Source organism: Phaseolus vulgaris, chromosome 3 (genome assembly GCF_051622355.1).
Source record: "Phaseolus vulgaris cultivar YP4 chromosome 3, ASM5162235v1, whole genome shotgun sequence".
NCBI lineage: Eukaryota > Viridiplantae > Streptophyta > Magnoliopsida > Fabales > Fabaceae > Phaseolus > Phaseolus vulgaris.
In genome coordinates, this window is record NC_143500.1 from 17,456,444 (window position 1) to 17,477,874 (window position 21,431).

The following is a 21,431-nucleotide window of genomic DNA, read 5'->3' on the forward strand; positions in this document are numbered from 1 at the left end:
TCTCAATGCGAGACGCTTCAATCTAGTAGGTCCTCTGCTGCCTCGTCCGGATCGAGGTTTGTTTGGGGTCTGATCGTCATCCATGTCTCTGTTAAAAAAATTAGGTAACAAACATTAGTTAATCTGCATCGAATTAAAATCTTATAAAAATAATACATAAAAATGTAAATAAAAAATGCTTATTTACAGGTTGCATGGAGGTTGAAAGTTCATATGTAAATTCCTTCACTATGATCTTTACAGGTTGCATGTACATCATCAACTACATCGTCATCTTTATTAATTATCTTTGGTGTGAATGAACAGGGGTCACCATTTTCAATATCATCTATGGTCTCCCCTTGTTCTTTGCCGTGTAAAACGACATGCCAATGTTCTGACATAGGATCTTTCACGTAGAAAACTTGAGATGCTTGTTGAACCATTATAAATGGCTCATCTCGATACCCTATCTTTCGAAAGTCCACTAGTGTGAATCCTGAATCATCAATTTTAACCCCACTTTTATTGTCAACCCATTTACACTTGAAAACTGGAACGGAAAACTTAGTGTAGTCAATCTCCCATATCTCTTCTATAAACCCATAGTATGCCATTGATCCAAGTACTGGATTTGTATCTTTCGAAGTCGAAAACTGCATTGACTCGGCTTCAAGAGTAACACCAGAATTTTGAACTGTACTCTTTTCATCCATGGACTTCGTGTAAAATATACAATTATTCACTTCGTACGCTGTACATGAGATGACATCAAACTTCAATCCAACAGCCAACAAGGTCAAGGTCTCTGATGCCGTTGAATCCTTGAACACCTCGTCTTTAAACCAAGGCATGAAAGTTCTATTATGTTCCATCAAGACCCATTTCTCTGCTTGTCTTGGGTTATTTGCCTTCACAATGGCTTTATGAGCTTCTATGTATGGTACAACTTCATCTGTGTTATTCAATATGTACAAATGTGCTTGCAAGACTTCTGATCGAGATTTGCTTACAATATTCACACCACGTAAACATTTTCTTGTAGAACGCCTATGGTGCCATGAATTAGCTGGAACACCTATTGGATTTGCTTTTGTCATGTACTCTGAACAAAATTCAATACTTTCTTCAGCTATGTACCTATCAATCATTGAAGCCTCTGGACGATAATGATTTTTCACATAACCTTTCAAAATTTTCATATACCGCTCAACAGGATACATCCATCTTAAGTACACTGGTCCACACAATCTAACCTCTCTTACCAGATGCACAACTAGATGAACCATGATGTCAAAAAAAGACGGAGGAAAAAACATCTCCAATTCACACAAGATAACAACAATTTCATTTTGAAGTTCATCTAGTTTTGAGGGATCAATGACTTTACAACAGATGGAAGAGAAGAATGAGCACAAACGGGTTATGGTATGTCTAACATTTTTTGGTAAGATCCCACGGATAGCTACCGGCAACAACTGTTGCATCAAGATGTGACAATCATGAGACTTCAACCCAATTAACTTCAAATCTTGCATTGACACTAGGCTCTTCACATTTGAGGAATGTCCTTGTGGCACTTTCACACCTTTTAGACATTGACAAAAACTAATTTTTTCATCTTTTGACATTGTGTAACAGGCTGGGGGCAAATATGTACGCTTACCCATTTCTTTGGGTGCCAACTTGTCGCGTATGTTCATCTCAATCAAATCTAAACGAGCATTTAGACCATCCTTCGTCTTCCCATTAATGTTAAGAAGTGTACCAATTAAGCTATCATACACATTCTTCTCAACATGCATTACATCTATACAATGTCTGACTTCTAACCTCGACCAGTACGGAAGATCAAAGAAGATTGATTTCTTCTTCCAAATATTTGTCACAGATGACTTTTTTTTTGACTTACCGAAGGTGTGGTCTATGTTATTTACCTTTTCGTAAACCTCAACACCGGTTAATGGAGTTGGTGGACCACTACCCTCTTGGTGTCCATTAAAGGCTTTTTTCAACCTCCGATAAGGATGATGACTTCTAAGAAACCTCCGATGCCGAAGATATACTGTTTTCCTTCCATGTTTCAATTGTTGAGAAGCAGTGTCTTCTTCGCATATTGGACACGCTTTGTGACCCTTAACACTATAACCTGATAAGTTACCATATGCCGGAAAGTCATTGATGGTGCAAAATAACATGGCATGAAGCTTGAAAGTTTCATTAGCAAATCCGTCAAATACTTCGACACCCTGGTCCCACATTAACTTCAAATCTTCAATTAGGGGACTTAGATAAACATCAATATCATTCCCTGGTTGTTTCGGACCGGATATCATCATAAACAACATCATATATTTTCGCTTCATGCACAATCCAGGAGGTAAGTTGTAAATAACTAGTAATACAGGCCATGAACTGTGATTTGTACTCATATTACCAAACAGATTCATTCCGTCTGTAGTTAAACCAAGTCGGATATTTCTTGATTCTTTACCAAATTCTGGAAAGTCATCATCAAATTTCTTCCATTGAATAGAATCAGCTGGATGTCGGTACATGCCATCGCATTTCCTCTCATCTGCATGCCATCTAAGATTCTTAGCATCGTCTGGGTTTGCAAACAAACGCTTCATCCTTGGAATGATGGGAAGATACCACATAACCTTCATTGGGGGTCCATGCTTTTCCATGTCATCAATAGAATCATCATCTTTTTGTTTCAACTTATAACGTGATAACCCACACCTCGGACAACTTTTCAACAATTCAAAATCTTTCCGGTATAATATACAATCATTAGGACATGCATGTATCTTTTTGTACTTCATACCCATTGGACAAAGAATCTTTTTGGCCTCGTAATTACGATTAGGTAGACTATTTCCCTCTGGAAGCATATCCTTCAACAGCTGGAGCAATTCCGTGAAGCTTTTATCAGTCCATCCGTTTATTGCCTTCAAATTCATCAATCTTAACACCGCCGACAACCGTGTGAAGTTAGTTGATCCAGGATACAAAGGAGTCTCGCATCTTTTGACATACTTTCATATCCATGCGCTTTTGCAAAACCCTCAGCTCCCACATCACGAATCATGTCCTCCAATCGATCATCATCTCCATCATCGTGTATTGCTTCATCCATGGTAGAACCCACATATTCTTCAGTTACGGAAACACGTGGTAAATTTAATAATTCACCATGCCATGTCCAAGTTGTATAAGATCGAAGAAACCCATCACATAGCAGGTGTTCCCTCATGATATTCACATCCAGTATCCTTCCATTCAAACAGTTAACGCACGGACACCTGATCTTTGCTCCATCATGACCACTAATAATCGCGTTACGCTGTGCAAATTGTATAAATTCCTCTACTCCCCTTTCGTACTCATCACTTATACGAACAACATTAATCCAACTTCGATCCATTATATATTCTGGAATATAGTTAGGATTTTCTAATAATTAGTATTCTATTCAATCTCACACATTTGCCGAGGGTCGAACACCCCCAGACTCAATCCAAACACGATATTTCTATTCTAAAAGTAACAATAACTAACATAACATAAAACTTTTATTAAAATGTAATTAACAACTAACTAAATATATAATATAAATTTAAGAAAATAGAAATTATATAATAAAAAAATTCAAAATACACACAAATATATAAATTATTAGTTATTAGTTATAAATTCCAAGTTGTATTAGTTATTAATTAAATATATATTATAATACAGAAAAATAAAAATTCAAAATATTAAATAAAAATTCAAAATATTAAATAAAAATTCAAAATATTAAATATAAATTCAAAATATTAAATACAACACCAACCTTTAGGTTGATGGTGATCGGAGTGGCAGAGGCACAAGACGAAGGCGAAGGCGGTGGCGGAGCAGAAAAAACCAGCGAACACCAATGGAACAGTAACCTATATGCCACAAACGAAGTTAGGAAACGAAAATGACAATGCTAAGGAAGTGAATAATGAATGATGCGAAAACGAAAACGAAAACAAATGAGTGAAACGAAGAGCGGAGAGAACTGAAACTTACAATGCAGAGAGAACTGAAACTGAGAACGTTGAAACGAAGAGCGGAGAAGAGGAAAGTGAAAGTGAAACTAGTGGCACGCTTCAATTTTTAGGGTAAAATTGTTTTACAAATGCGGTTCTAGGGTAAGACCGCATTTGTAAATCAATTCAAATGATTTACAAATGCGGTTTTTACAATGCCCGCATTTGTAAATCAATGTGAAATTAATTACAAATGCGGTCATAGTAAAGACCGCATTTGTAAATCATTCTGAATTGATTTACAAATGCGGGCATTGTAAAGACCGCATTTGTAAATCATTTGAATTGATTTACAAATGCGGTCTTACCCTAGAACCGCATTTGTAAAACAATTTAATTTCAAAAATGCCACCGATTTTTTACAAATGCGTTTAAGCGCAAAGCCGCACTAAATAAAGGGTCGTTGTTTTCATATTTTGTACTAGTGACTATAATTGAATAAAATATTAGGTATACAATAAATATATATATATATATTTATTTATTTATATTAAAAATATCATTTAGACAAGAATGACACAAATGGAGAGGGGGTTGGACGAGGTGATGGTGGATGTGTGGGGCTGTGGAGGTTTGGGTTGCCATCTTCCGGTTAAGATCAAGTTTAGTGAAGAGGATGACTAATAATATTTGTCCTATCATGAGTCGATTATTTGGATGGGTGGCACTTTCGGTCATTTTGCCATTCTCCCTAACTAATAATTAAGGTCAAAGAGGATTATAAAACATGATTAAAAGAATATTATAAAAAAAAAAAAGTATAAATAGAGGTAAATCTTATGACAAAAGATAATGATATTTTTAGTTCTGAACCTCTAGACATTTTATCACTCTCAACTCAATTAACTTGAACATTGAAGTGTGTTTGCAGGTATCCCACCTTTTAGATCAGATGGACGAACAATGATGGAAGATAGAAGAACACTCGCTAAGAGATATTGAGTTTCATTGTAATAACAATATTCAAAATTATTGAGTTTCATTGTAATAACAATATTCAAAATAATTAGAACATGTAAAAACTAGATTGCAAAATTATTTTAAGAGGTGGAAGAGTAGTAATAAAAGTAGCTTATTGCTAGATATTAATTTAATAAATAATTAAATAAGAGTAGTATTTTAATTCTTGTAATTTTTATTTTATTTTTCTAAAAGTCAAATTTAATATTTTTAATTTCTAGTATTATGTAATATTCATTAACGGCCTGTTTGTTTATTTCAGAGGAGAGAAATAAAAAGTTTTAATGTGTACAAAGAAAAAGAAAAAATCAAGAAAGTTATAATATATATTTATATAATTAATCATTTGTAATTTATTTTTTTATTCTTTTTATTTTAAACTCAAATTATTATTTGTTTTTATTTAAAATAAAATTACATAATTAAATATAATATAATAAAAAATAATATAATATGATAAAATAATATTTAAAAAATAAAATATTAAATGTTAAATAAATTGATGTTAGAAAAATATATAATAACTAATAATTCTTATAAATTTATAACTATAAATAATAAAAATAAATAAAAACAACCGAGTAGGCCGATATGGCCGAGAAGGCTGAATGACTCTCTTAATCCAAACACAACTCATAAATCCATAGTTAATCGTAATTAAGTTAGGTTAATGGTAATTAAACCCTCTTTTAGACTCACAAGAAGGCCCATGACAGTTGAGGCTCATTCAAAAGGTATAAATACCAGAGGAGACCAGCACTAAAGGTAACTTTTCTATCTCGACTGTACATTGTACACCGACTAACTTGATCGTCAAAGTGCTTTTGCAAGTTCCCCCACTCATCTCGGTGAAAGGAAGAACCAACCAGAGATCAGCACATCTAGAGACCGAAAGACAAAGACAAAATGAGTTACTCTAAGAGGAACCCGACCTTGTAAAACAAGTCTCTCTCTAGTTTTTCTACCTAACCGACATTACTTTCTCTCATCCTCTCTCTCTCCTGAACCTCTTATTCACTTTTTGGAATTTTATTTGTCCTCTCTCACACACACTTGAAGCAATTAAGTTTTATATATTTTCTTTAGAATTTTATTTGCTTCAATATTTTATTTGCTCTAATATTTTATAGATTGGATATAATATTTTCAAAATTTAATTAAAGTATTATAGGTAGGTGTATTTTATTGTTAAGAATTTATATATTATGTTATCTTTAATTTTTTTATTATCAAAATTATAATTTTATTATATTTTTTAATATTTATATAATTTTCATTTTTTTACATATTATTAATTAATATTATGTTGATTTTTTTTAAAAACATAAATTTTGATTTGAAATACAATTCATTTTTTTTATAACAATATGGATTTGGATTTAAAATCCAAACCAAATATTTAAATTTGGATTTTCAAATTATTTTTATAAAAAATATGGATTACCTATAAATTATCTTAAATCAACCATTAACCCCAATAGTATTTATATGTTGAATGAAAGTTAAAGCGACGCCTATTAAAAAACACTTGAATATATGTTATATAATATTAGCACATAACATTTCTAAAAGAATATAAGATTCTTAAAAATATGCTACTTATTTATCCTAAAATAAAGGTTAAGAATTAATAATAATAATTTCAAATTTTTTGAAAGGATATTTTTTTTTTTTAAAATTACAACTAAAATCAAATTTACTAATTTTATAAAAAAATGTAAAAACAATTATTTTTTTAAGCTGGTAAAAAAATTTAAATAAACCAAAATAAAAAATTGCTAATTTATTCCTTCATGCTATTTGTTATATGCAATTAATACCATAATTTTGACATTATCATCCAATTATTAACGCATGTCATAATTATTCTAAAATTTATATTCAAGATAATTTATAATTTGTTTAGTAGAAATCGCTGGAAATGTGTTGTGGTTTTTCATTGTATTGAAGTATTCTTAAGCTTCACGGCATAAAATTGGTGATCTCATATAAAATGAAATTATTACATTAGTATATATATAGATGGAGGCATGATGTGAATGATTACAAGGCTAAAACCACAGATTTAACCTTTTTCCGAAGAAGGAAATGAGTTGGTATGTGGAACTGGTTTTCGAAATAGACAAGAGATACTTATGAGAGTGATTCATCAATCTAGTCTTTCAGTGACACTACCATTTCCTTTTGACTTTGTTAGCCCAGACAAGATTGATGGGTACACATACCGATAGAGGGGCCATGCTGGATCCACTATCTACGGGCCCACTTCACTGGGTCCCTGCCATGATCATTCGTGCTATATTCGGCTATGTGCTCAACCATAGCCGTCCTTTTTTTCATCGCTCCACCGATTCATCACAATCATAGTTTCACAAATGTGTCACAGATGAGGACAGGGAGAAAGGGTTTTTCAACTTTCAACGTGCCAGAGCCATTCCAGTCTTTGAGGCAAAACATCGAACACGTAGCCGACCATTCCCCTTCTCCACGTATAGACCAACCTCAGTCACTTCGTGAGTGCCTATTTTGTTCATTTTCCTTCTCCTTTTTGTTTTCTACTGCTTCATTCTTTCAGTTTTACGTGCCAATTGCTTCTCACTTCTCAGATGTTAGTTTTTTGGGTTCCGGCTTTTCTTCTTGTTCACAGTAATTTCTCCTACTATACCAACATAACTTAACGTTAAGTCACATGACATTCTAGATTCATCACTACAATTGGTTTTATATCCCGCAGGAATACTTGTTCATCTTCTGGTAGATAAATGCTTCATAGAAAACCCATAAGCGTAATCAGATGCACATCGTCGATCTGTATGGGGATTTGTACAGAAACGTTTTTCCTACCCTGTTTGTCATTGCGTGAATCTTGATACAAATGTGACATTTTTTTGGGTGTTTAAAGAGTTTCATACTTAGCATGACTCGTATTAACAAAACAAATTTAGCATCGTAAGTTGATCTTGTGGGAAAACATAGGGTGAATTGTGGAAGAATTCTTGATGGTCAATTCTTGTAAGATGTTTGGGACGTGCTGTTGCACTTCAGTTGCCTATGCAGGGGTTTCTTGTGAGTGTCCTGTTCCTCTTTTTCTTGAACAAATGTAATGCAATTCTTGATGTCTGGCAGGCAGCACCAAAGTTTTGTAGGCAACGTCCATACGTGAATTATATGAAGCCATTTAGTTCAATTAGAGAACAAAGTTTCAACTATTTTATTTATCATGAGACCCCTCTTGATCACTTCTTCCAAAGTCCCTCTTGGCTCCCCTTCCCTTCTTTCCACAGGATATAAACCATATAAATACTCCTCTCCCTCTCCCGGAGCCTGCTCCAACCAAACTACCTTAAATCAGTACATCAATTTCTTCTCATATACAATCATTTCATATATTGTCTTTTATGTCACTCATCCATCCTAATATTCTCATTTTTGTCACTGCAACCTTTTTTCTCTTGTCTTTTTTAATCTCAATTCCACTACCATAAAGTATATATGCGTGTAAACATATATTAAAATTTGTTTGAGTTTGGTAGGTATTTTGTTGTCACAAATAACCCTCAACGTCTCCATTTTAGTAATCTCAATTATTCTATCTTACGTGACATCCTCTATCTTTATTATTTTATGGTATTGAACGTAGATATTTGAACTATATGTATGACATTTTTCTCCTACTTTTACTTTCAAGTCGCGTTCATCTTATATCTTGCTAAAATTACAATGCACATTCTCTGTCTTATTCCTAGTTGATCAGAAACTCTTGTCTTGAAAGTTCATGCTAAGTTAATTGTTTCCTTGATTTCTCAACTAAAACCTTACTGCCCGCAAAAAGCATGTATAAGGGACAAAGTTTTGTGTGCCCTAGTAATCATATTCTTGATTATATTAACCAAGGTCTTTTTAAGGTTGAGCCCTAGGGATATGGTAAATAGGATTGATCATTGTTAAAACCTTTTTTCTTAAAGGTTTTAGGGATTTAGGTTTTAGGTCTTGAATAATTTTGTAGGTTAGGAATAACGTAATCTTGATTGATTTTTTTTTATTGACATGAAATAAAATAAAAAAATTGAATATTTAAGAAATGTTTTAATCCATATAAAAAAATTTAAATCAAAAACACCTAACACAAAATAACTTCTTAAGGCATAAACCCTGCAACAAAATACTTCCTCAAGCATAATCTTGATTGAATATAAGTGATTGCATATTTGTATGTCAGGAAATCTAATGAAGTTAACCCCACAATTTTTTCCGTCTATTCATACCTATTTTAGACCTATTTTTGTATTGGTTAGGAGCTCAGCTCGGTCCAAGCATTTAGGTCAATTCGATGTTTGAATCAGTATGGGCCCAAAGGGTGAGCCATGAGCTTAGCCTAGATACAAGTGGATAGCTCGAAAAAAGATAATTAAATAGAAGAAATATTCATATTGGTATAATGTATACGCTAATTAAATACCAATAAAAGCTATTGAGAATAAAGTAGTTAGCCCCCGAGAATAAAGATGCATGTGAACAAAATGTTTTATTGTTGTTAAGCATATGAAGATAAAGGTGTACGTAAGCAATATGTTTTTCTATTATGATTATATGTTTTCTGTTAAGATTATATTCTTCTTATTGAAATCTTGCTCTGTTGAGGTTGGAGAAAACTGTTAAAGGGATATCTATAAAAGGGGCTCGAGACCTCTAGTATATGTATGCTGTTTCTGAATACTTGAGACTGAAACTGAATATTTATTTTGTATGCTCTCACTGACTTGATCGTCGGAGTGTGATCAATAGGTAGAACCCCCCTTTGTCCTAGTGAAGCAGCACCTTGAAGCAACAATTGGAGACAAAGGAGAAAAGGAGCTTGCCCATTCAGTCCGTTCGAGGTCAACTAGGAAGAACATTTGGCGCCCACCGTGGGGCTCGATAAAACCTGATCCCACCCACATTCGTGATTGAGCCTTTCGACGTGATGAAAAACACAAGGCAAAGATCGTTGGGATCTGAAGGAAGCGATGCCCCCGCCGTAGCAACTCATGGATGCCATGAAGGCCCTCCAAGAGGCGAACGAGGAACACACACGAGAGCAAGAACGGATCCAAGAGCGAATCCAAGAAGAAGCTAAGGACGAGCAGAGCGACTACGAGTAGAAGCCCGAGCTGAGCTAGAGCTCTTGCAAGATCGTCTGATGGCAGAAATCGAGGCCTCTACATAGCTATGGAGAAGCAAACACGAACCAATGAGGAGTTGCGCAAAATCAATGAGGAATTATGGAAGAACTTGCATCGACTTGATCGATGTTCCACCAGGGAACAATCTCTGAACTTGTCAGCGAGAGATAATCCCAAGCCATTCTCGCAGGAAATCATGGATAAGCCCATGCCACCTCATTATATCACACCTAAAATAGCCTTTTTCACAGGAATAGAGGATCATGAAAATCATCTCAAGGCATTCATTGCTCAAATGATCATCTCTGGAGGATCGGATGCCATCTGATGTAAGATGTTCATGGGCACTTTTACAGGTACAACCCTATAATGGTTTAGTGGGATCCCGAATGGTCAAATCACCTCCTTCCCTCAGTTCTCCAAGATGTTTAAAGAACATTTCTTGGTCAACAAGGTCAAACCCTTGAGGTTGTATGACCTTTTCAGCGTCAAACAAAGGGAGGGAGAGAAGCTGAGAGGTTATTTGAATAGGTTCTGAGCGGTTACGATAAGACTTCAAAAACATGATGAAAAGATGATGATCGCTGCTTTCGAGCAGGGGATAGCGGCAAGATCGTTCAGTGATTCGTTAATCAGGAATCTAGCGAAGACATTTTTCGAGGTACGTGAACGAGCTGTCGCCCACATCGAGGCAGAAGAGACTCATTATGAGGAGGGGACTCATCCAAAGATTTTTGGTTGCCTCTCATGATGTACCTAAGCATAATGGAAAAATATCTATTTACAACTTCAGTTTGCCCATCCGTTTGAGGATGACAAGAAGTTCAGAAATTCAACTTAGTTCCTAGCCTTTCCCAAAGAGTTCTTCAGAAATGGCCCACAAATTTAGGATCTCTATCCGAAACTATGGTCTTAGGTAAACCATGTAGTCTTACCACTTCTCTAAAGAAGAGCCTATAGATGTTGTTAGCATCATCCACTTTATGGCATGGTATAAAATGAGTAATCTTGCTAAACCTATCCACTACCACAAAAATGGAATCAAAATCTCTTTGTGTCTTAGGAAGTCCTAATATGAAATCCATGCTTATATCTTCCCAAGGAGCACTTGCAAAAGGTAAAGGAGTATAGAGTCCATGAGACATTGTCTTAGATTTAGCTTTTAAACATGAGATACATTTATGACAATGTCTTTGGACATCTTTCCTCATGTGTGGCAAAAAAAAAAAATTCCTTTTAAAAGCTCAAGAGTTTTATCAACTTCAAAATGACCCATGAGTCATCATTCATGTCATTCTTTTACAAGGAGTTTTCTATGTGTTCCTTGGGGTATGCAAAGTTTTCCTTCTTTGAATAAGTACCCCTCCGAAACATAAAAACCTCCTTGTGCTCTATGTTGACATTTAGCAAAAGTGGGTGCAAAATCCTGATCTTCTTTATAAAGTTTAGGTATGTTTTCAAATCCAAGAATTTGGGCTCCAAGTTTAGAAAAGAGAGCATGTCTCCTTGATAGAGCATCTGCCACAATGTTTGTGTTGCCCTTCTTGTATTTGATAACATGTGGATGCCTATATTTGATGGTGATATTGTTGATGACTCTACAATCACAACACATTCTCTACTTGTCATCTTTCTTAGGCACCAACAAAATAGGTACAACACAAGGACTTAGACTCTTTTGAACCCAACCCTTCTCCAACAATTCTTGAACTTGTGATTCTATCTCCTTACTTTCTTCAAGATTAGTTCTATAAGTCAGTCTATTTGGTAGACTAGCTCCCGAAGCTAAATCTATTTGGTGTTCTATACCCCTAAAAAGTGGGAGTCCCATGGGTCTTTCCTTAGGGAATACATCACTAAATTATTTTAAAAACTTTTTCACTTGAGGAGGTAGCTCACAATTTTCAGAAAATGTGACAGTGCATGTAAGTGTTCCTTTACAAAGAAAAAGACCTAAAGGTTGTTCATGTAGAAGTATCTTTTCAATTTTATTTTCAAACTTTTCTTCTTTCTGAATGACCTTGTGGGAATGAACACTCTTCTCCCACACCTAAGCTTTTTCCCTAAGGATTTTCTCTTGATTTTCTATTTTTTTTTCTTTTTTTCTTTTTCTCATTTTCTCTTTTATGTTTCATTTGTACTTGGTCCTTTACCACTTGTGAGCGTGTTAAAGGATAAAATACAAACTTCTTTTCTATATGAGTGAAAGTAATCTCGTTGGTAAGATCATTATGCATAGTTTTCTTATCAAATTGTCATGGTCTTCCCAATAAGATATGACAAACTTCCATGGGAACTACATCACATAAAATTTCATCTTTATAGTTTCCCATAGAAAGTTTGACTTTCACCCGCTTGTCTACATTTAATTCTCCATCTTCATTTATCCATTGAAGTTTGTAAGGTTTAAGATGAAGTATTAATTGTAGATTTAGCTTCTCAATCATTCTAGTGCTACAACAATTGCGGCAAGAGCCACTATCCACAATGAGAGAACAAACATTTTCTAAAACTTTGTATCTAGTATGAAAAATGTTCTCTCTTTGTGTTTCATGGTCAACAGTAGGGTGATTGTTGAGGGTTCTTATAATCATCACTTGTAGGGATATCGTGTGTGGAAGCGTGATAATTTCAACCAAAGATTATGAGAAATTAAAGTAACAAGGAAAATGAGAATGATACCAGAACTTTTTAGGTGGAAAACCCATTTAAATAGAAGTAAAAAACCACCGGCGAGAGAGCCAAAACTTCCACTATAATGGTACTGGATGTACAATTAATTCCTCTCAGTCTAATAGATAAATAACTATAGAATTGGTCTTGAACAAGTCATGTTGCAAATGTTATAGAATTATATTGAGTATGTTGTTCTGTTTTATCTTTATTTGAGTCTTATTGATGTTTTTAATCGGTGCAAATCTGTTTGGTTTGAGTCATTTAATTTTTGAATCCATTTAAGTAATGTTAATGTCATGTGCATCCAAAATTGTCATCAATTCTATGTAGTACTTTTGTTGTTAATTTTAGTTGTTTGATTTTAATTTGAGTACAATTTCTATTCTAAATTTGAGCTTTGGTGCATTTTAATTTTTTTTCCATATTTGAATTCATACTTGTGTGTTATTTCCATACAAGTTCATTTTCCGCATAATTCCATTGTGTTTTTGAAGTTTTTAATTCCAGTTTGGGATTCCTTTGTTTCACAGTTTCTATATGGTTGAAAACGTTTATAAAAATTAACTCCGCTGGTGAAAAATTGAGTTTCTGGATTTGAGTAGTTTGATGTGTTAAAAAAAAGTGAAAAAAATTAGTATAGAAGAATTCAAAATATAAAAAAAAATGATAAATGAAAAACAGACTGAGTGCAAAATTTTGACTCTGAAAAAAATTTGAAGCAGTAGTGAATTTTAAAAAATTATTGCAATTATTTGGCGTACTTCTTTTGTGAAATTCCAACGCCTACATAGAGGTTTGTGATTTAAATTTCAAATTCAAATTTGAAGTATTCTACCCAGCATAAATTCGGCAAGTTGAGAAAATATTTACAAAAAAAATAAAATCTGTAGTGTTGTTTTTGGTTTTATTAATCTATTCTAGTTCTATTCACTGGGATTTCAATTTATGTGATACCTTTTCTTGTGTACTTTAATTTTTTGCTTGTCAATTTTCTTGAATACTCTTTCAAGTCATGTCAGGTGTCAATTCCATTTGCTGTAGTCCTTATTTTGAAATTGAGTTTTGTTGCTTTAAACTTGTTTGACCTCTCTTGGTGGAAGTAACCTAAAAAGTGCTTTGGTGAGTTGTGCAACTGAAATTTTTTTGTGTAAGCTATATCACTAAAGAAGTGCAGAATTGAATATTCAAGGTTGAATATCCTAAAGAGGTATAGCAAGGGACAACAACAAACTTATAAAACAAAATATATACACAAAGGAGCTACAAGTGAAGGAGTGCATATAATAGGTCTTAAATTTTTTGTGCATCAAAATTGTTGACCTAATTTTTCATTGTATTTTTTTGAGTTGTAATTTGCAAGACTTTTCTCAATTAGTGGATTAAATTTCGTCTTAGATGATGAGTGTGTTTAAGGTTCTAAGTGCCAAGAAGCCTCACTTTAGGAATTCGACTAGTTTTTAAAGCTTTCTAGTTAGCAATTTTCTTTCAAGTGTTTTATTGCTTTGCATTTTTTTCTTGCAGAAAATTTTGTTTTCATCTTTGATTGTACTCTAAGTAAATTGCTTAGAGAAAGGTTTGTGAAAGTGTTGTGGGATAGTATCTGGCAAGGAAAGGCTTGGTACTTAAGAGATCCTAGTGATCCACCTCACTTTCTTGGAAAATTACCTACTTCACTCCACCTATCTTTCTTTTTGGAAATTGCTTTTATTACATAACTTTAAACATGTCTTCTCATTCTTCTAGTCGTAGTGAAAGTGATAAAAAGTCTATAAAATCTATTTAAAAACAAATGGCTAAAGACTTTTAATCACTATCACTTAGACAATTGCAACACGAGGCTCAAATTTTGGAAGAAAAGAAAGAAAGCAATGTCCATCTTGCATTCTTAGAAGAATAGTTAAAACTTGTTAAAGAAAAGCATGAATACATCAAAAAAATAAAAAAGATCTTCACATGCATCTAGTTCTAGGTTCAGTGACTCACATGCTGAGGAGAGGTCTTAGGATGAATGAATATTATCAACCTCCACTTAAAGGAACTAGAAGAGAAAGCCTAAAGGAGACTAGGGTAGACTTACCTCATTTTTATGGAAAGGAAAATGTTGGAACATATCTAGATTGGGAGATGAAGGTAGAATAACTTTTTGCTTGCCACCATGTTAGTGAGGAGAGGAAAGTACCCTTAGCCACCTTAAGTTTTCAAGGAAATGCTATGTATTGGTGGACAACCTTAGAGAGAAGTAGACGCCTCCACAAGGACCCTTCCATAGAATATTGGAATGACCTTAGGGGAGCCTTGAGACGCCGCCATATTCCCTCATATTACAATAGGGAGTTAATGGACAAGCTCCAAAGACTCCAACAAAAGAGCATGAGTGTAGAGGAATATAGGTAGAAAAGGGAGTTATACATGATGAGAGCCTCTATTATGGAGAAAGAAACCACCACCATAGCTAGGTTTCTACGTGGTCTCAATCTTGATATTAGAGATAAAGTGGAACTCTTGCCCTATTGGGACTTTAATAACTTGATCCAACTTTGTATAAAAGTTGAGCAACAAAATTTGAGAAAAGGATCAAGTCTCAAGGAGAGTTCTTACTCTAACTCTTATTCCAAGAGAGAGCATAGAAGAAAAAGGGAGGATAGTATTTCAAAAGATAAATCCAAGGAAACTTCCAAAAGTGTAGGAAAAGATGTGACTACCCCACAAACCCGCACTAGAGACATCCAATGCTTTAAATGTCTTGGTAGAGGTCATATAGCATCCTAATGCCCAAATAGCCAAATAGGAGAACCATGATCTTAAGAAGGAGGGATGAGTATAGTAGCCAAGATGATGAGTCTAGCAAGGAAGAAAAAGAGAATAGTGAAGGAGCATATCCATGTGAGGGGGAATTAATGATGATTAGAAGAACCTCAACAATCAACCTAGTGTGAACGATGAAACACAAATGGAGAACATCTTTCATACAAGATGCAAAGTTTTAGAAAATATTTGTTCTCTCATTGTGGATAGTGGCTCTTGCTACAATTGTTGTAGCATTAGGATGGTTGAAAAACTTAATCTACAATTAATATCTCATCCAAAACCTTCAAACTTCAATGGATAAATGGAAATGGGGAATTAACTGTAGACAAGCAAGTGAAAGTCAACCTTTCTGTGGGAAATCATAAAGATGAAATTTTATGTGATGTAATTCCCATGGAAGCTTGTCTATCTTATTGGAAAGAACATGACAATTTGATAAGAAAATTATGCATAATGGTCTTACCAACTAGATTACTTTCACTCATAGGGAAAAAGAAGTTTTTACTTTATCCTTTAACACCCTCACAACTTATAAAGGACAAAGTTCAAATGAAAATAAAAATAGAAAAACAAGAAGAAAAGATAAGAAAAACCTTAGGAAAAAGTTGAGGCGTGGGAGAAAAGTGTTCCTTCCCACAAGGTCATTCAGAAAGAAGAAAAGTTTGAAAATAAAATTGAAAAGATACTTTTATCTGAACAATCTTCAAGCCTCTTTCTTTGTAAAGGAACATTTGCATGCACTGCCACACTTTCTGATGTTTGTGAGCTACCTCCTCAAGTGAAAAAGCTTTTAAAATAATTTGGTGATATATTCCCTAAAGAAGGTCCTATTGGACTTCCACCTTTTAGGGGTATAGAACATCAAATAGATTTAGTTCCGGAAACTAGTCTACCAAATAGATCGACTTATAAAACTAATCCCGAGGAGACTAAGGAGATATAATCACAAGTTCAGGAATTTTTGGAGAAAGGTTGGGTTCAAAAGAGTCTGAGTCCTTGTGTTGTACCAGTTTTGTTGGTGCCTAAGAAAAATGGCAAATGGAGAATGTGTTGTGATTGTAGAGCCATCAATAACATCACCATCAAATATATACATCTAATTCCTAGACTTGATGATATGCTTGATGAATTGCATGAGTCCACTATATTTTCCAAATTGATCTTAAAAGTGAATATCAGCAAATAAGAATCAAAGAAGGTGATGAGTGGAAAACTACTTTTAAGACCAAATTTGGACTATATGAGTGGTTAGTGATGCCTTTTGGACTCACTAATGCACCTAACACTTTCATGAAGCTTATGAATCATGTCCTTAAGGATTGCATATGTAAATATGTAGTAGTTTATTTTGATGATATACTAGTTTATAGTCAAAGCCTAGAGTCCCACCTAAGTCACCTTAGGGAGGTTCTTTTAGTGCTTAGGAGAAATAGTTTGTTTGCTAATATAGATAAATGTACTTTTTGTGTGGATAGTGTAGTGTTTTTAGGATTCATAGTCAACCAAATTGGGCTACGTGTTGACCCCGAGAAAATCAAAGCCATCCAAGAGTGGCGAACCCCACAAAATGTAGGAGATGTTAAGAGCTTTCATGGTTTAACAAGCTTTTATAGGAGATTTGTTCCTAATTTCTCAAGTATAGCTTCACCACTCAATGAGTTATTTGCTGAACCAAGTGGTGTTCAAGCTTTGAAGAATCCAAACCCTTTGAAGGATGTTGAAGCCTTTGCTGTGCTTGTTGTTGCTGTGCTGGTTTCGTTTAGTTTTGGGGTAGTTTGAGTGTTGTAATCCACCCTTTGATTAAATCTAAAGCATAGGCATTCTCAATCTTTGTGCAAGTAAAATGTTTTCAAACTAAGTTAAAACAACCAATTGTTTTATCGAAACAACCGATTGTTTTATCGAAACAACCGATTGTTTATACTTAGATATTTTTAGAAAAAGATTGAAAACTGTTTTTCAAATGGTTGAACTGTTAGAACCAAAACAAACGATTGATTCGAGGAAACAATCGATTGTTTGTTTTGGGACCATAACAGAAAAACTGTTTTATCTTTGACTAAGCTTTAAATGATTTAACTACTTACGCTTCAGTCATTAAATGCTTTGACCAATCCTTTAATGCAATTTAAGAGTTTGTTAAGATTTGATAACAAACTTCATCTTTGAATATTTTCAGAAAAACAGTTTTTGAGAATAAATCTTTGACAAGTTTTTGCTAATAGTTTTTGAGTTTTTCAAAGAGCTGAGATTGCTAAAGAGTTTGTGATTGATCAAAGTTTGTGGAATAGGATTCTGCTTGTATTGATTTCAGATTATCTTCTGTAACAAGTGTAATCCTTCTACTCTGTGAAACAAGTTTCGTTTCTGTGTTTGCTGAGATTGACTGTGTGTTCTTGAGGGGATCAAGATCAGCAATCTTAGTGTTGGTGTGTTGGCCAAGAAGAGTGCGTGTCTTGAGGTGTTCAAGGTCACTTTCTTGGTTATGGTGTAAGTAATCAAGGTGTGATTACTTGGTGGATTTCCTCAGGTTTTCTGAGAAGACTGGATGTAGCTCTAGGTTTGGAGTGAACCAGTATAAACATCTGTGTGCAATCTCTCGATCCTTAACTCTTTAAATTCAGTTTTATTTGTTGTTTGCTGGTATAAACAACCGATTGTTTCTGTGAAACAACCGATTGTTTTTCTGGTACTGCTGTTTTTTATTGCTGTTTTGGCAAACTGAATTTCTTATCAATTGTTTCCTGAGATAATTTCATTCTTGTTTTAAAAGTTTGCGAAAACCCTCTTTAAGCAATTCACCCCCCCCCCTTAGTTTAAAGCCATCCATTCTAACATTATTGAAAAAAGATACTCCATTTTGTTGGACGAAGAAACATGAGCAAGCCCTTCAAAGGTTGAAAGCTCAACTCACCCATGCAACCATTCTCGTTTTACCAAACTTTTCAAAAACTTTTGAGCTAGAGTGTGATGCATCGGGAGTAGGAATAGGTGTTGTGTTGTTGTAAGGTGGGCTCCCAATTGCATTTCAGTGAAAAACTTCATGGTGTCACCCTCAACTACCTCACCTATGACAAAAAGCTCTATGCACTTGTGAGGGTCTTACGGACTTAGGAACACTATCTAGTTTCAAAAGAGTTTTTCATACACAGTGATCATGAGTCTTTGAAATATTTGAAGGGTCAGCATAAGTTAAACTAAACACATGCAAAGTGGATGAAATTTATTGAGCGATTTTCATATGTTATCAAATACAAGAAGAGCAATACAAATATCGTGGTAGATGCTCTATCAAGGAGACATGCCCTCTTTTCTAAACTTGGAGCCCAAATTCTTGGATTTGAAAACATACCCGAACTTTATAAAGAAGATCAGGATTTCGCACTAGTTTTGCTAAGTGCCAACATAGAGCACAAGGAGGATTTTATATTTCTGAGGGGTACTTATTTAAAGAAGGAAAACTTTATATACCTCAAGGAACACATAAAAAACTCCTTCTAAAAGAATCACATGAAGGAGGACTCATGGCCCATTTTGTAGTTGATAAAACTCTTGATCTTTTAAAAGGAAAATTCTTTTCGCCACACATGAGGAGAAATGTCCAAAGACATTGTCATAGATGTATTTCATGTTTAAAAGTTAAGTCTAAGACAATGCCTCATGGACTCTACACTTCTTTACCTTTTGCAAGTGCTTCTTGAGAAGACATAAGCATGAATTTCATATTAGGACACCCTAGGACACAAAGAGGTTTTGATTCCATTTTTGTGGTAGTGGATAGGTTTAGCAAGATTACTCATTTTATACCCTGCCATAAAGTGGATGAAGCTAACAACATCTCTAGGATCTTCTTTATAAAAGTAGTAAGACTACATGGTTTACCTAAGACCATAGTTTCAAATAGAGATCCTAAATTTGTAGGCCATTTCTGGAGAACTCTTTGGGAAAGGCTAGGAACTAAGTTTCATTTCTCAACTTTTTGTCATCCTCAAACGGATGGGCAAACTGAAGTTGTAAATAGATCTCTTTCCATTATGCTTAGGTCAATCATGAGAGGCAACCACAAATCTTGGGATGAGTACCATCCTCATATTAACTTTGCATATAACAGGGTAGTTCATAAAACTACTAATATTTCTCCGTTTGAGGTTGTGTACGGATATAATCCTCTTACTCCTTTGGATTTGTTACCTCTACCTAATCCACAAGAATTTGTGCATAAGGAAGGAGTAACAAAGACTGAATTTGTAAAGAAAATGCATGAAAGGATTAAGAAACAAATACAACAACAACCAAAGAAATACATGAAACATTGCAATAAAGGGAACAAAGAGATGATTTTTTTAGGAAGGAGATTGGGTGTGGATTCACCTTAGGAAGGATAGATTCCCTAATAAGAGTAAGTCCAAACTTTGTCCCCGGAGAGATGGTCCTTTCCAAGAACTCAAAAGAATCAACAATAATGCATATCAACTTGACATGCCTGAGGAATATGGAGTACATACTACCGTCAATGTTATGGATCAAACACCTTTTGCAAGTAGTCAAGATGAAAATGCATAAACATATGATTTGAGGACAAATCTTCTTCAAGAGGGATGGGATGATGGAAGAAGGCCAAGCTCAGGCCCAACAACTAGGTCAATAGCAAAGAAGATCCAAGAAGACTCTGACCCTGCTACTGATGGAAAAGAAACTTTCCTATACATGTTCAAAAATGTCATAAACCTAATGTAGAGTAGAATTTATTTTTTTCAAAAGTATAATAGGAATTTTTCTTGTATTTTTTTCTTAATTGTAATTAGGGTTGGATTTAGGCATCTAAAAACCAACCTAGGTTAAACTATGGTTTCTAGAAACCTTTTAATTAACCTAGGTGGACTATTTAGACCTAAAAGAGTCACATGGAGCACACCTTGTCATTCTTGCCTTGTGAGCTCATTTTAGACGCCATTTTGAAACCCATTGCGTTTGAATTTTCCCACCTATCTTGTTAATGCATGGTTGTACCTCTAAACCTATATAAAAGGGTGCTTGGCTCACGAATTTTGAAGATTAATGAATGAGTGAATTGCTGCCAAGATTGCTAGTCATGTCACTATCTTGTCTTGCCTCTCTAGAATAGACACCTTAATATTCTTTTTCACCTTGTCCAAGTGATATGGCCCAACCAATCACTCTCCCTACCTATCATGCACCTTCAAGGAAACTATAGCTCCATTGGAGCCATCCTTGTTTGCCACTAAAATTGAGCTTTCACAAATTCCATCACATCTTAGAAGGGTCAAACGAGCTTTTAATCGAGCAAGCCCTCATGTTTGCGTTTAAAGCAAGCAACAATTAAGCCGAGTACGAGGCCTTGATAGTCGGGATGTTGCTAGCCTCGAAGCTTGCTAGTAAAAAGTGACTCATTGCTTGTCACCAGGCAAGTCACAAACGAGTATCAGGCCAAAGACCCGCACCTAGCTTCATACCTCACGTACGTGCAGATCTTGAGATCATCTTTCTCTATGTTTGATCTTGTTCATGTCCCTAGATAGCAGAACTTCCGAGAAAACCTGTTGTGTAAGCTAGATAGCTCAGAGAAGGGAGGTCGACAGAGGTGAATGATCCAGGAGACTTTAAAGTCACCCAGGACAACTGAAGGAGGATCAACCGAGGTCGACCATGTGGAGGTCTTAGAGGTCAGCTAAGGAAAAGGGAGAAGACATCGATCGATGATTCAAGAAACCCTGAAAGTCCCAAGAATAACCATCTATGGGTT

The 21,431-nt window shown here is 34.7% G+C and overlaps 1 long non-coding RNA gene across 1 annotated transcript in view; it reads left to right on the top strand.

Annotated features, from left to right (window-relative positions):
* The first annotated feature begins 7,127 nt into the window (after nt 1-7,127).
* LOC137806787 (uncharacterized) overlaps nt 7,128-21,431 on the top strand; it is a 38,031-nt gene continuing 23,727 nt past the window's right edge. The window contains exon 1 of the long non-coding RNA XR_016519516.1: nt 7,128-7,534. This is a non-coding gene — a long non-coding RNA (uncharacterized LOC137806787). The remainder of the gene's footprint in view (nt 7,535-21,431) is intronic.